Below are 14,286 nucleotides of genomic sequence, written 5' to 3'. Positions count from 1 at the left end.
CCCACCCAGAAATATATGGTGTTAAAAATCTATACTCACTCTTCGAAGAGCACAGCCTTCTTTCCCAACTGCTACTGGCTCTGGCAGAAGCTGAAATTGAGACTCTGGAATCATAGGAAAGAAAATGACAAAGCATTAAATCATATTAGAGAATAGGAATGAAGTGCTAACAACCAACTGGGGAGGCGGAACATCTCCTCCTTGGCACAGGAGCAGTGCAAATATCCTGTGGCTTTCAAGCTCCGTCCGGTTCAGGTCACCTTCCCTAATTAAACAACCTGCACCAAGGGTAGGCAGGGCAAGTGAGATAAAGAGCTTGGCCAGGAGGGTGCGAAGGTCAAAGAAGGAATCTGCAATGAGGATAAAGCAAGGAACTGAGCTGGTGATTCCTGGCCTGCAGGAGCGAGAAAGGCAATAAGGGAAACAGGCATGCTTGGGTGAGAGGGGATACTGAAGGCTTGAAACTTAACTAAGACCTTCAAATAAAGATGAAAACTCCCCTTCTCCATCTGGGGTTAGGGTTACCTAAAGTTATACTCAGAAAGGAATGAGAGGAAGGTGGCAACCAATGGGAAAATGAATACAGTATTTCTATTAGAGTGGCTACAGAAAGGGGACTGCAAAGCTCAAAAACAGGGCTGGACAGAGCAGAGATGCTGGCAAAGGCACTGCAGCAGAAAAATGAGGAGACAGGTAGATGGGTGATTGAAGGTCACAAAACCCCTGAATTATTCCAGAGGGGTCAAGGAATTAAACATAAAAAAATAACACTGAGATAGCCTCATCCACCAGAGAGCAGACAGCAGAAGCAAGAAGAACTACAATCCTGCAGCCTGTGGAACAAAAACCACATTCACAGAAAGACAGAGGACTATGTACCAGATGAAGGAACAAGATAAAACCCCAGAAAAACAACTAAATGAAGTGGAGATAGGTAACCCTCCAGAAAAAGAATTCAGAATAACGATAGTGAAGATGATCCAGGACCTCGGAAAAAGAATGGAGGCAAAGATCGAGAAGATGCAAGAAATGTTTAACAAAGACCTAGAAGAATTAAAGAACAAACAAACACAGATAAACAATACAACAACTGAAATGAAAACTACACTAGAAGGAATCAATAGCAGCATAACTGAGGCAGAAGAACGGATAAGTGACCTGGAAGACAGAATGGTGGAATTCACTGCTGCGGAACAGAATAAAGAAAAATGAATGAAAAGAAGTGAAGACAGACTAAGAGACCTCTGAGACAACATTAAACACAACAACATTTGCATTATAGGGGTCCCAGAAGGAGAAGAGAGAGAGAAAGAACCAAAGAAAATATTTGAAGAGATTATAGTCAAAATCCTCCCTAACATCGGAAAGGAAACAGCCTCCCAAGTCTAGGAAGCACAGCAAGTCCCATACAGGATAAACCTAAGGAGAAAAATGCCGAGACACACAGTAATCAAATTGGCAAATATTAAAGACAAAGAAAAATTATTGAAAGCAGCAAGGGAATAATGACAAATAACATACGAGGGAACTCCCATAAGGTTAACAGCTGATTTCTCTACAGAAACTCTACAAGCCGGAAGGGACTGGCATGATATACTTAAAGTGATGAAAGGGAAGAATACACGTATACACTGATGTGTATAAAACTGATGACTAATAAGAACCTGCTGTATAAAAAATAAATAAAATAAAATTTAAAAATAAAATAAAATACCATGAAAGTTCTAGAAGAAAACATGAGAACTCTGTTTGAAAACACCTTCACAGGGAAAGCCTTTCTAAGTTAAGATTTAAAACCTAGAGGCCATAACATGAAGATTAATAAGCTGACTACATAAAAATGTTTTTAAATGTCCACATGGAAAGGGATATCGTGGGACTTCCCCAGTAGCGCAGTGGTTAAGACTCCACACTCCCAATGCTGGGGGCCCAGGTTCGATCCCTGGTCAGGGAACTAGATCCCACATGCATGCCAAAACTAAGAGTTCACGTGCCACAACTGGGGAGCCTGTGAGCTGCAACTAAGAAGCCTGCTGGCCGCCACTAAGGAGCACATGTGTCACAACTAAAGGAGCCGGCGAGCTGCAATTAAGGAGCTTGCCTGCCACAGCTAAGACCCAGCACAACCAAATTAATAAATTAAATAAATAATAAATAAAATAAATATTAAAAAAAAGGATATGACCAAGGTTAAAATGTGTCAATACATATCAGAGACGACAGACTAATAAAGGGTCCTACAAATCAATAAAAACAACAACAAAATCCAGTAGAAAAATGGGCGAATGATCTGAGTAGTTCATGTAACAGAAAGGAAATACAAATGACTCTTCGACATATAAAAAGATGCTCAATCTCATTTACAAGAGAAATGCAAATTAAACCTACAAGGCGATGGTGATCTTTATTGTATTGGCAAAGAACAAAGTGTAATAACAGACTGTGCTGCTGGGGCCGTGGGAAAATAGATGCCCTCAGGCAAGGTACAGATTTATACTCCCAACAACAAACCCTACAGATGGCATTTTGGCAAAATCTGCAGCAATGTACAGTACACATACCTTTGATCTAATAATCTAATTTCTAGGAACTGATTTGTGTTCAGACCTGAACATGTTTGAGAACATGTTTGTGAAGGGTTATTTGTTATAGTATTACTTATCATGGCAAAAAAAAATGGAACTCACATGCCCACTCGTAGGGGATATGTTAAGTAAATGATGGTACTATTTTATAAAGAAGTATAATGTACAGCCATTAAATACAAATAAAATTAACTATAAGCCATTAAAATAATGAGGCATATTTGTCTCTATGGGTAATGACCTCCAAGGTACACTGTTAACTAAAAATGCAAGGAACAGAAGAGAATGGGTAGAATAACATCTCTTGCATTGAGAGAGAGAAATATGCATGTTATGCTTATATGTGTGTAAAATGTTTCAGGATGGATACAGATGGTAATCATGACTGGGGCTGGGAAGGAAACTGAGAGGCTAGGGGCAGAGATGAGGGAGACTTTTCACTGATACCCTTTTGTACCTTTTGAATTGCTACCATGTGCATGTTCAAGGTTTTCCCTATTTAATTAAAAAATACAATATAGGGACTCCCCTGGTGATCCAGTGGTAAAGAATCCATCCTGCAATGCAGGGGACGCGGGTTCGATCCCCGGTCAGGTAACTAAGATCCCACGTGCCGCAGGGCAACAAAGCCCGTGCGCCACAACTACAGAGCCCGCATGCCACAAACTACAGAGCCCATGCGCCACAACTAGAGAAGAGAAAACCTGCACGACGCAACTAGAGAGAAGCCCACACACCACAGTGAAGAGCCTGCAAGCCACAAAGAAGAGAGCCCGTGTGCCACAACTAAGACCCGATGCAGCCAAAAATAAAAATAAGCAAATAAAATAAAATAAAATATTTTAAAAATACAATATAAACTCCTCAAGTACAATGGTCTATCCTACATTGTCCAATACAGTAGCCACTAGTCACATGGTGACTGTTTAAATTTAAAATGATCAAAACTAAAGAAAACATAAAATTCAGCTCCTCAGCTGCGCTGGCCACATTTCATATGCTCAATAGCCACAGAAAGTGTATCTCCTTCATGGTTCTGGGAAAGGTACTGATAAGAAGATTCACTCTGTCCTGCTTTGTACCAAATCACTAGCAGCTGATTCCCCACGGGGGTTTTTGCTCAAGAGCCAGCCAAGCCCACAGCCCTATGCCCTTCTTCTGCCACCTGGGGCAGCACTGTGGGCAAGGAAGCTCAGCCCAGCAGGCTGGTCCTGTAGACAGAGAATCAGAGAACCAGAAAATCCTGCTACCCAATCCTGAGGAGAAGGGACACAGCCCGAGAAGAGAGAGAGGCAGGCAGGTCAATCAGGGGCTCAGCTGGAAGGCAGGTGGCTTATATACCCAGTGGCACATCTTCTTAAAAAAATCGTACTGGCCAAGAAGCAAGGCAATGAAACACGCACAACGTATCCTGAACTAGCCCAGCACCTTCAAAGCAGCAGCCTCTGGGATCAAGATGTAGGCGGTGATTAGTCTGAAATAACCACCTGCTCGAAATCATGCTTAAAGCAAGAAAATCCTACAGAAATACAAGCCAGTCTTCCACTGGATAAAAGAGGAGCCAAAAGCCACTTGACCCTTTACCTCCAAGGACCACAAAGTCTTCAGGCTCTCAGGGAGCCCAGAACAAGCTTTAATTCGAACACTGCTCTATGAATTAATGCGAACACATGCACTGTCATTGGCTGAGATCAGCTCTCAAAGGTAAAGTGCTAGGAAGAGCATCACATAAGTGACTACTTTCCACATGACTGAAAGGAATTAAAATAGCCCTCTATATGGGTATGCAATAGCAGAAGGCCGGAAATAGAACCTCAGGGCCCCAAAACACTCTCCCATGGCTCGAATCTGTGCTCCGAACTCAAAAGAAAAGCAAGGAGATTAAAGAGGGCTTTGTCATTTCTAAAGGAGGGAAGCTGGTCTACAGTATTTTCTAACTGCAGGGACAAAGCCAGTGTGAGACAAAAAGGAGCCCTGTTATAAACAGCTGGCAGGTTCTACCAGGACAAGAACTCTGGCTCCCAGCATGAGGTTCAGCATTCAGAGCCCTTCATGAGCTGGTCCCTACCTTCTCTAGCCAGAATCTCTTCCCCAGAGATCTCTGTAACACAGGGAAATCAGCATCAGAAAAAGGTGATGCCACGCTCAAAATTTTAGTTAAAACACAGTTTTGTTTAGAACTTTATCCAAATAAGTAAACAAAAATCAAAATCTATCCTAAGATCAATAGCAAATATGGAACAAAATTTAAGTTATAACTGCCATCCTGTGCTAATTCTTAGAACAAAGAATAAATCGCATGTAAATTGCCTTAGAGTATGGTAAGTCCTTCCAGTTAACATTTGGTTGTCACAGCGCTATTATACAAGGGATGTTTTTTGCAAAAATGCTTTACTGCTTTGCCCCAGGCCTCTCAATCCTTTGATTTTCAAGTCCCGCCCTCTCGTCATCAATTAACAGGTGTCACGTTGCCAGACCCCATCTATTACTGCCTCCACAGTCAAGCGGCTTCTGCAGTGAGTTCATGAAATCCCATGTCTCTCTCTCCAAGGTTTGTCTTGTATTTGTAAAATGTCCTTGCGACCGGGGAGAGACGATGACCAAGAGGTGGATGCTCCTGGAGCATGGCTGGACACCAGTGTTGAAAAGAGACGGAGGCACGACGTGGTGGGACCCAAGTTTGTAAGTGGCAAGTCCATTAATGAATATTTTCCTGTTATAACGTCTGCTTCCCCACTAAAACCTGTAAACTATGGGGAATCTGTTACTAGATAGGCTGATAATCAGACTCTCTGGTGACTGTACCTGAACTGGCTTTGTATTTTTCTCCACTGCCCCATTTTCTGTCGACCTGGACGATACCCTCTATCTATCCCCATCTCCTAACAAATCTTTCTGGCAGAACTAAGAGTTATCTCCTTCAGTCCCCCAGCCATTAGCAACCTCGGCTTCACTCTCCATACCTACAAGTATTTATGACCTGCATCTTTTACCATAATACTCACGAAAACACTGGCTGTACCCTCCACTAGGCTGCAAGCTCCTTGAAGACAAGTCTTACTACATCTCTGCATCTGCCATGGCACTTTAGCATACACGAAGGGCAAGGGAAGAGCTAAATGGGACCCCACGTTGGATCGCTTGACTTTAACTTTTGCCTTTCGTTGCTTTTGTTATTATACTCATACATAATGGCCTGCCTCAGGGAACCCTGCCCACCTGTGAACGGCTGCAAGAAAAAAAGAAACTAACACATCCCCTCACCGAGGCTGGTCATTCCAGGAGATATTCTGCAAGATCCATGGCCCTTTTACTTTACTTCCTCTCCGCCTCTCCCCCTCTATTCTGCCTTATTACTTTACTTCCTCACCACCTCCCCCTCTCTGATTCTATAAAAGAAACTGGCATCCAAGTCCAGATAAGACGGTTTATCAGAGACACTAGTCTGCCATCTTCTCGGTCAGCCAGCTTTCCGAATAAAGTCGTCTTCCTTGCCTCAACACCTCGTCTCCAATTCACTGGCCTCTTGTGCGGCGAGCAGAGCGAGCTTGAGCTCGGTAACACTTGGTGGTCACTTGGTATAAATACCAAGTGAAAGCATGGAAGCCATGAATCAGCAGGGCGGCCCCAGCAGCGCCACTGCAGGCCATTCCTTCACTTTGCTCGTTACGGCCACCAGTAAAATGAACATTCCTCATCAGAGCAGTGTAGCTTTAGAGGCTCCAGTTCAGATGGGAAGGTGAGACCCAAAGAGGTTAAGCCAGGTGCCCAATGGCACACAGCTCTTCTCTCCTCTGCCCCTACTCCACTGGTGGCTCACAGTGGCCCTCAGCATGACATGGAAGGCCCCCGCCCCACCTTTCCCTGAATGATCTGCAATCCCTACACCTTACGCTCCTTCACACCTGCACAGCTTTGGCACAAACGCTCCCCTCTCCCTAGCACGCTCCTGCCTGGTGAGCTCCCGCTCAACCTTCAAGTCTTGGCTACGAAAATATTACCCCATCTGTAAATGCTCTTCTGAGGGTTCAGCTGTGCAGTTCCATAACCTGGGTTCAATTATCTGCTCTGTCACTGATCCGTGTGTGACCTTGGCAAGTCACTGAACCTCTTAGAGCCTCAGTGTGGGAACAAAATGAGATGATGCATGGAGACTGCTCAAAGCAGTGACTGGCGGATGCGACTGCTCACAGCACAGCTGGGAAGAGCTGCCCTGCCTTCCAAGGCGGCGCTAGAAAGCCCTGCCACTGAAACCGAGCAGGACCCTATGGGGCCCTCCTAGGCACAAAAGCCCTTCTGTGTCCTCCATTTCTTGTTTGTAGGCTTCATTCAGCCTCCTTGACCTTCCCTGAGTTCCAAAGGGAATATTCAAACAGTTGCTAATCAGGGAAGAGAGGGAATGCAGAAACAGAGGAGCTGTCAGAATAGTGCAGCCTTGGGGCAGGGTCCTGGTTCCTCCTCAGGGAATATACATCACAGTATCTTTGCCCTCTTCTGCAGAAACTAAGTCCCCCACCCAGGTAGAGGATGGTAACTTCAGGATGAGCGCAAGATTCCTGGAGCACTACCCTGTTACCTCACCACCAACCAATCAGAAGAAACTCACAACCTGCAGCCCGCACCCCAAATTTGACTTTAAAATGGTCTCCCCCAAAACCACCAGGGAGTTCGGGGTTTTTGAGCATGAGTCCCCTGTTCTCCTTGCTTGGCCCTGCAATAAACTTTCTCTGCTCCAAAATCTGACATTTTGGTTTGCTTGGCCTTTCTGTGTGTCAGGCACACGAACTTGTGTTCAGAAACACCACACCTCCATCACCCTGCACTGCCACTGTGCCCAGGTCTGTTCAGATGCCTGCTATCTTTATATTCCCAGAGTGTAACCCATAGCTCAGTTCCCAAACTTCATCACATATAAGGCTTGAATTCTATTCCATATAATCTTTTTTTTGGGGGGGCGGTGGCTGTACCACGCAGCTTGTGGGACTTCCCAGACCAGGGATAGAACCTGCGCCCCCTGCAGTGGAAGTGCAGAGTCTTAACCACGGGACCACCAGGGAAGTCCAAGCTTGAATCCTATTCTGGGTATATCACAGATCAAACACCCAATACCAATAGCCAAAAGCCACAGCTTAAACCACCTAGGAGAAAGGCTGCTGTCACTTTGGGTAATTACTTCACAAGAAGAGGATCTCAACCTGCAACAGTGTAAGTAAGAACCTGCCCACACCTTCAGCAGGAGGTACAGCTTCCCTGAGTCAGCAGCTTCCCTGGTACAGCCCCAAAGGCATCCAACCACCGACAGCAACACCCTACACAGCTTCTGGGATTGAAAAACCTGAAATATGATCAAGAGGGTTTCTGAGGGTTCCGTTTAGGAGGATATCTTGATCTCTCCCTATCTTTTTTTTTTTGGCTGCGTTGGGTCTTTGTTGCTGCGCCCCGGCCTTCTCTAGCTGCAGCGAGCAGGGGCTACTCTGTTGCGGTGTGCGGGCTTCTCATTGTGGTGGCTTCTCTTGTTGTGGAGCATGGACTCTAGGCACATGGGCTTCGGTAGTTGTGGCACACAGGCTCAGTAGTTGTGGTGCACGGGCTTAGCTGCTCCGGCATGTGGGATCTTCCCAGACCAGGGCTCTAACCCGTGTCCCCTGCATTGGCAGGCGGATTCTTAACCACTGGGCCACCAGGGAAGCCCCCTTGACCTCTTCTGAAGAGGCAACTACATCCAAGGTCAAGGAGGACTTTGGTTTGCAAAAATTATGTCTTTGGGGCCAGATTAATTCTTTGTTGTGAGGGGCTTTCCTATGCATTTCCTATGCATTGTGAGGGTAATTAACAGTATCGCAGGCAAGGCCCCCAAGTTGTGACAAGCAAAAATGTCTCCAGATGCTGCCAAATGCTCCCTAGGGGGAAAGCTGCCCTCAGGGGAGACCACTTCTACAGGAAGTGAGCCCACTCAACTCCAACCTTTATTACTGTAGTTAATCAGTGAGGAACATTTTTAGCCACTCACCAAATCTACCTTGACATATTTTCTTCCAGTGCTCAGGAATTTTTTTTTTTTAAGGGCACAGTCTAGAATGCAGTTGTTCTCTTGAAGGCAGTGGTTCTCAACCCGGTCTGCACAACAGAATCCCCCAGGGAGCTTTAAAAAAAATACAGATTCCTCGGATTCCGGGGACCACCCTCAGAGATTCAGATTCAGCTGGCCTGGGGCAGAGTCCAGGCATGGGTATTTTTTAACCTTCTCTAGAAGGTTATAACATGCAGCCAGGAGATGCACTGCCCACAGACATTTCATCTGATCCCACCCTCTCTCCCATCCTTTGAATCCGGCAGTGTTAAAAGCCAGTGAGCCATTCAGCCAAAATGAGGCTAAGGGGATTTATTAACATCCTCATTCTTGACAGTAAAACATCCTCTGCACACTCCATTTCTTGGCCTGCAGATGACTTGCCAGAAAGAAGGGAACTTAACCCCGTAATCAAGTGGCTTTCCCATGGCCTTATAGATACAAACAGTGCTATCCCATAGGACTTTCTGTGAAGACAGGAGTGTTCTCTATTTGCTCTGCTTAATACGGCAGCTGCTGGCCACATGGCACATGAGCACTTGAGATGTGGCTAGTGTGACTGAAGAACAGAATTTTTGATTTTATTTAATTTGAATTAATTTGAATTTAAATAGCCACATGTGGCTAAAGGTCGCTGTAAGGGATAGTACCATAAGTGTTTATGTCCTTACAGGGTCACAGAAATAAAGAACAGTCCTAAAGGCTGCTAAATTCCATAGAACTGTGAAACTTACAAAACGTTATGTCTTAAAATGTCTAAACTCAACAGTCCTTAAATTATCAAATGGGATCCTAATGTATTCCAACAAAGAATCAATTTAGGAGAAATTTTAAAATAAAAAACTTTTTTTCAACTTGCATAACTAGCTTCCCAGCATATTCCAAACCCAGCTCTGAGGGGGGCATTCCTGGCCCTTTTCTTCTGAATACTCATCATTGTAATAGCTGATCTAGTCATCAGAATAACCAGGAGCTGGAAAAGAACACGACACAGGGGAGTTGACTTCCACTCTCAGTAGTTCATTAGAGAACTAGGATAAAACACTCTTGCTTTCCTTCCCTCCAAACCCAGATAACTTTTGCATGGAACCTCTTGCCCCCAAGATTGGCCTGAACCAACACACAATGAAAACTAAGGTCATCTCTAAGAGCAAGTTTTTTTTCTCCTATCATTGTTTCATAATCACTTACAATTGAACAGAGCGCATTCACGCATTCATTCCAGGTGTGCAGATTCTCACAGAACGAGTAGCTCATAAATTTTTAAAAAGCTAACAAATAGAAAGGCAATTCTATCTCATTGTAAAGGCAATGGATGGTTTGGAGTTGAAGAAACTCTCACCGGCCTTCCTGAGTACAAAAAATATTTATCTCAAAAAAAAAACAAATTGTATATCAACTATACTCTTATAAAAATTAAAAGAGGTCTTCCCTGGTGGCGCAGTGGTTAAGAATCCGCCCGCCAATGCAGGGGACACAGGTTCGAGCCCTGGTCCGGGAAGGTCCCACATGACACAGAGCAACTAAGCCCGTGCGCCACAACTACTAAGCCTGCACTCTAGAGCCGGCAAGCCACAACTACTGAGCCCGCATGCCACAACTACTGAAGCCCATGCGCCTAGAGCTCACGCTCCGCAACAAGAGAAGCCACTGCAATGAGAAGCCCACGTACCGCAACAAAGAGTAGTCCCTGCTTGCCCCAACTAGAGAAAGCTCAACTGCAGCAACAAAGACTCAGTGCAGCCAAAAATAAATAAATAAAAAATAAATTAAAGTACAGAATCTTTAAAAAAAAATAATAATAAATTAAAAGAAAAAAAAATGCTTACTCTCCTCGGCCCGAACTCCCTTGACCCACCTCTAAGCAGAGTATGAGCCATTTAATAATGAGTTAATAATTCTCCAGTAATTCAAAGTGGTGCTCACTCTTCATAATAGCTGGTACTTATTAAGTTGCTTACCACATGCTGGGCCCTGTGCTTTATTTTATCTAAATCTCACCACTGCCTTCTGAAGCAGGTACCATTACCAGAAGCTGAGGCTCAGAGTTTAGGTAACTGGCCCATGGCCACACAGCTACCAAGTGGTAAAAATGGGATTTGGACCCAAGACTCTCTGATTTTCTGGTGGGAATCCTTTGGGTTGTAAACAAAAACAAACATGTAATTATAGCATTCGGTACCACACTGAGCCATTCTCTCTTTGATCAGCTGCAGTTCAATGAAGGGAGTTTGGGGTAGCAGGGTTCAGAAATTCTGAGCTTATCCTTACTTCAGAAACTACCCCATCCCCCATGGACCTATTTCTCTGTCCTGGGGCTTCACCAGGCAGGTGGAAGAGGAGTCTTGGGGAACACTCGTGATCCTGCCAGCACAACTGCACCCAAGAGGACAAGACAGATGCGTGCGGCAGAACTTTCCAAACGCCATCGGGGAGTAGAAGGTAGTAGGGTCCCAGCTATGGGATCCCAAGGGAGAAAGAAACAAATTTTAGTTGGGGGCAGGGGGAAAATCAGGGGAGTGTTCTTGGAGGGGACAGATGAGCTAGACCCTAAGGGGTAGGTAATATTTTGTTAAATCAAAAACAAATGGAGGGGGCTTCCCAGGTGGCGCAGTGGTTGAGAGTCCGCTTGCCGATGCAGGGGACACGGGTTCATGCCCCGGTCCGGGATGATCCCACATGCCGCGGAGCAGCTGGGCCCATGAGCCATGGCCGCTGAGCCTGCGCGTCCGCAACCGGAGAGGCCACAACAGTGAGAGGCCCGCGTACCGCAAAACAAACAAACAAACAAATGGAGACCAGCCTTAAAAATTCCCTGAGTAGATGAGACCAGTTTAGTCATACAAACAAAGCTTAATTTATTTTGCAAGACTAACTTGACCTGGGTCATTTCTTGCTTGTCCCTAAACATCATAAGCAAAACCTTAACTTGTTTCCCAAGGTTGATATGAGGTTAACTATTAACCAATTCCCTGTTATTTAAGAAAATTCTAATACCATAACCAACCACTGTAAAGAATAAACCGTCACTGCTTTCTCCCTATGTAAGCTGCTTTATAATATATCCCTGAGTCTCATTCCATTGTTTTGGTTTGAGTGCTCCGGGTTCTGTCTTGTTGGTGTGTTTGCACAATAAATTTTTACTAATTACTACTCTGGTGATTCATCGGTTTTACTTCTGTTATTTCTGAACTTTTGACAATTTAGACATTAGAGATTCCATGAAGGGCATTCCCAGAGGTGGGGACAGCCTAAGCAAAGGCAGCAGCAGGAAGAATGTGTGTTCACTAGCCTGGGCTAGAGCAAAGGAAGCAGAGAAGGAAAGGGGAGGTCACAGTGCAGAGGGGGAGGGGGCAGGGTCTCCAGGGGCCTAGCTGAAAGGCTGAGGCAGCATCAGAGAACCCAGGAAGTACCCAAGTAACTATCCCAGGACCTGTTTTGCACCCCGGTCCTGGCACTGTCAGGCTGTGTGGCCTCAAGCAAGTCCCTTCTCCTCTCTAGGCATCAGTATCCTTGAGGAGGCTACCAAGGATTTCTTGCTGGTCTGAAAATCTAATTTTAGAAAAATAAACTGATGGTAGGAACACAGGTTATTAATTTCTCTAATTTTTAACTTCCTATATTTTAAAAATATTGTTGATAAGAATTTATTAGTAACAATAAAATAAGTCTAGTTGTTCAGAATAGGGGCTTTGAGGTCAGACTCACTGTGTGTTCTGGGAGGGAACCATATCTGAACCCCTCACATTCCTCCTCTAAGAAATGGGCACAGTGGTGGCACCTACCTCATGGGGCTGTTGAGAGGAATAAGGCAGGTTTTTTTAAGGTGCTTAGGAAAGGGCCTGGCACCCTGTATTTGTTTATTGTACGTCAGCTATCATTAATAATAAACTATTTTTAAAAAAAAAAAAATAATAAACTATTTTTAACTCCCAGCCAGGTGGAGTCAGCCATTAGGGATTTCTGAGCCGGTGAGAGGTGAGACAAACGCTGGCCTCTGGTCCCAGCAGGGACCTTTTGTTACCTAACCAGCTAGGCCCGGGGGCACAAAAAAGGACTCATACATTGGCCTGGATGTACAGCCTTTTCACCCTCCGGCACCTTCTTCCTCCCTCCCTACCTCACTCCGTCAACTTGGCCTCCTCCACTCCTCTGCGGGTTCAGGGGTGCAAACACGCACGTGCTCTGCCCTGCAGCTGGCGTTACACAATCTGCATTTCCAAGACTGCCAGGAAGCCCTTGTAGGAGTGGGCTGGGGATGCTGCGGTTGTTGGCCGGCCGGCTCCGGGCTGTCAGGGTGTTTGGACCAGTATCCTGACTCGCCAGCTGGGGGGAGGAGAGGGCGCAAGGGCAAGGGAATTGGGGCAGGCTGAGGAAAGGGGAGCTGAAAGGCTGCTGGAGGTCGGTTTGGGCTGGGAGAGGTCTTGAGGGGTGCAGATGTCTGGGGGCAGGACGGGGGCAGGTGACTGCGGCTGGGAGGGCAGCCGAGCAGCAGCCCTTCCCCAGAAAGTGGGAGAAACGGGGGTGCAGGAGCCTCCAAACCACCCAGGCACTTGGGTGGGGAGCGCACACGGGTAGATGATGGCGCAAGCAGTGGGGAGGCCAAACAGAAAGAGGTTGCAGGTCCCCGACCCATCCTCACCTTGTTCGCGGCCTTAGGAAAGCAGGCACCCCGGGCCCGGGAAGTAGGGGGACCAGGGATTCGGGAATGTCAAACCTATCCAGGCACCGGAAGGAAGCGCGCAGGGGCTGATGCCAGGGCGGGGGAACGGAGTAAAAAGGGAGGTGCATGTTCCCGACCCTTCTTCACCTCGTGCCGCTTGGAGGGAGGCCAGACAGCCCGCACTCGGTAAGTGGAGGGTAGGTCACGGGGCCATTGGAGGAGCCCCCGGATACTCCCTCCTAGACGTGCACACCCCCACCCCGCCTCAGCCCTCCCCTCCCCACCAGCGCTCACCTCACCTGACCTCGGCCGCCTGGGACCAGCCGCACTATCTAGACGCCTGTCCTCGGCCCTGGGCTCCTGCTCAGGTCCAGCATCAACGCCCGCGCCCGCGGCCGCGCCGCTCTCAGCTCCGGGGCCGGCTCGGATGGGAGCCTTAAAGGCGCTGCGTGAGGGCCTACGTCCTCCGACAGAAAAGCCGGATCCGCTCGCGCCCGGCCCCCAGCGCTGCTCCCCGGCTGTTGCGTTCTGTCTTGGGGTCTCAGGGGCGAGAACCCCTAGCTCCCCGGCGCCCCCGGCTTATAGCATTAAGCCCGGAGTGTAAAGTTAGTATTCCGCATAACCTGACCCCAGCAACCCGTCTCCAGGCATCCAATAGTTTCACGCCGCGAAGCCAGGGGCGGGGTTGGGGGAAGAGGGGAAGAACCCAAACACCCCAGCCCCGCCCCGAAGGCGCTCACTTGCGCCCTGGGGGAGAGATCGGAACCCAGAGGGCCACACACAGTTTCACAATGCGACGCCAGAATTCGTCACGGCATTGTGTTTCATTTACTGAGCACCTGTTGTGTGCCTAGCGCTGCTGGGCACCGCACCCGGCTGTAACTCCGGCTGGATCTCTGACCCCGAAGGGCTCGGAGAGACAGACAGGTTCTCGGGCAAGCAAAGTAACCCTACCTTATATGGGTTAT

At 46.9% G+C, this 14,286-nt stretch overlaps 1 protein-coding gene across 4 annotated transcripts in view; it reads right to left on the bottom strand.

Moving 5' to 3' along the window:
- The window catches only part of ABHD6 (abhydrolase domain containing 6, acylglycerol lipase), a 49,308-nt gene extending 35,348 nt beyond the window's left edge, over positions 1–13,960 (bottom strand). The window contains exons 1-2 of one of the 4 annotated variants that reach the window (XM_024746375.1): positions 13,613–13,960; positions 40–104 (exon numbers count right to left, since the gene is read on the bottom strand). The gene's annotated coding sequence lies outside the window, so the exon portion shown is untranslated. Of the gene's footprint in view, positions 1–39; positions 105–13,297; positions 13,392–13,612 lie in introns of those variants that run through there. The other 3 variants (XM_024746373.1, XM_024746376.1, XM_024746377.1) reach the window with 3 other exon arrangements.
- Positions 13,961–14,286: the final 326 nt, after the last annotated feature.

Source organism: Neophocaena asiaeorientalis, unplaced genomic scaffold (assembly GCF_003031525.2).
Source record: "Neophocaena asiaeorientalis asiaeorientalis breed wild unplaced genomic scaffold, Neophocaena_asiaeorientalis_V1.1 scaffold251, whole genome shotgun sequence".
Lineage (NCBI taxonomy): Eukaryota > Metazoa > Chordata > Mammalia > Artiodactyla > Phocoenidae > Neophocaena > Neophocaena asiaeorientalis.
This window is presented reverse-complemented; position numbering and strand designations above follow the sequence as displayed.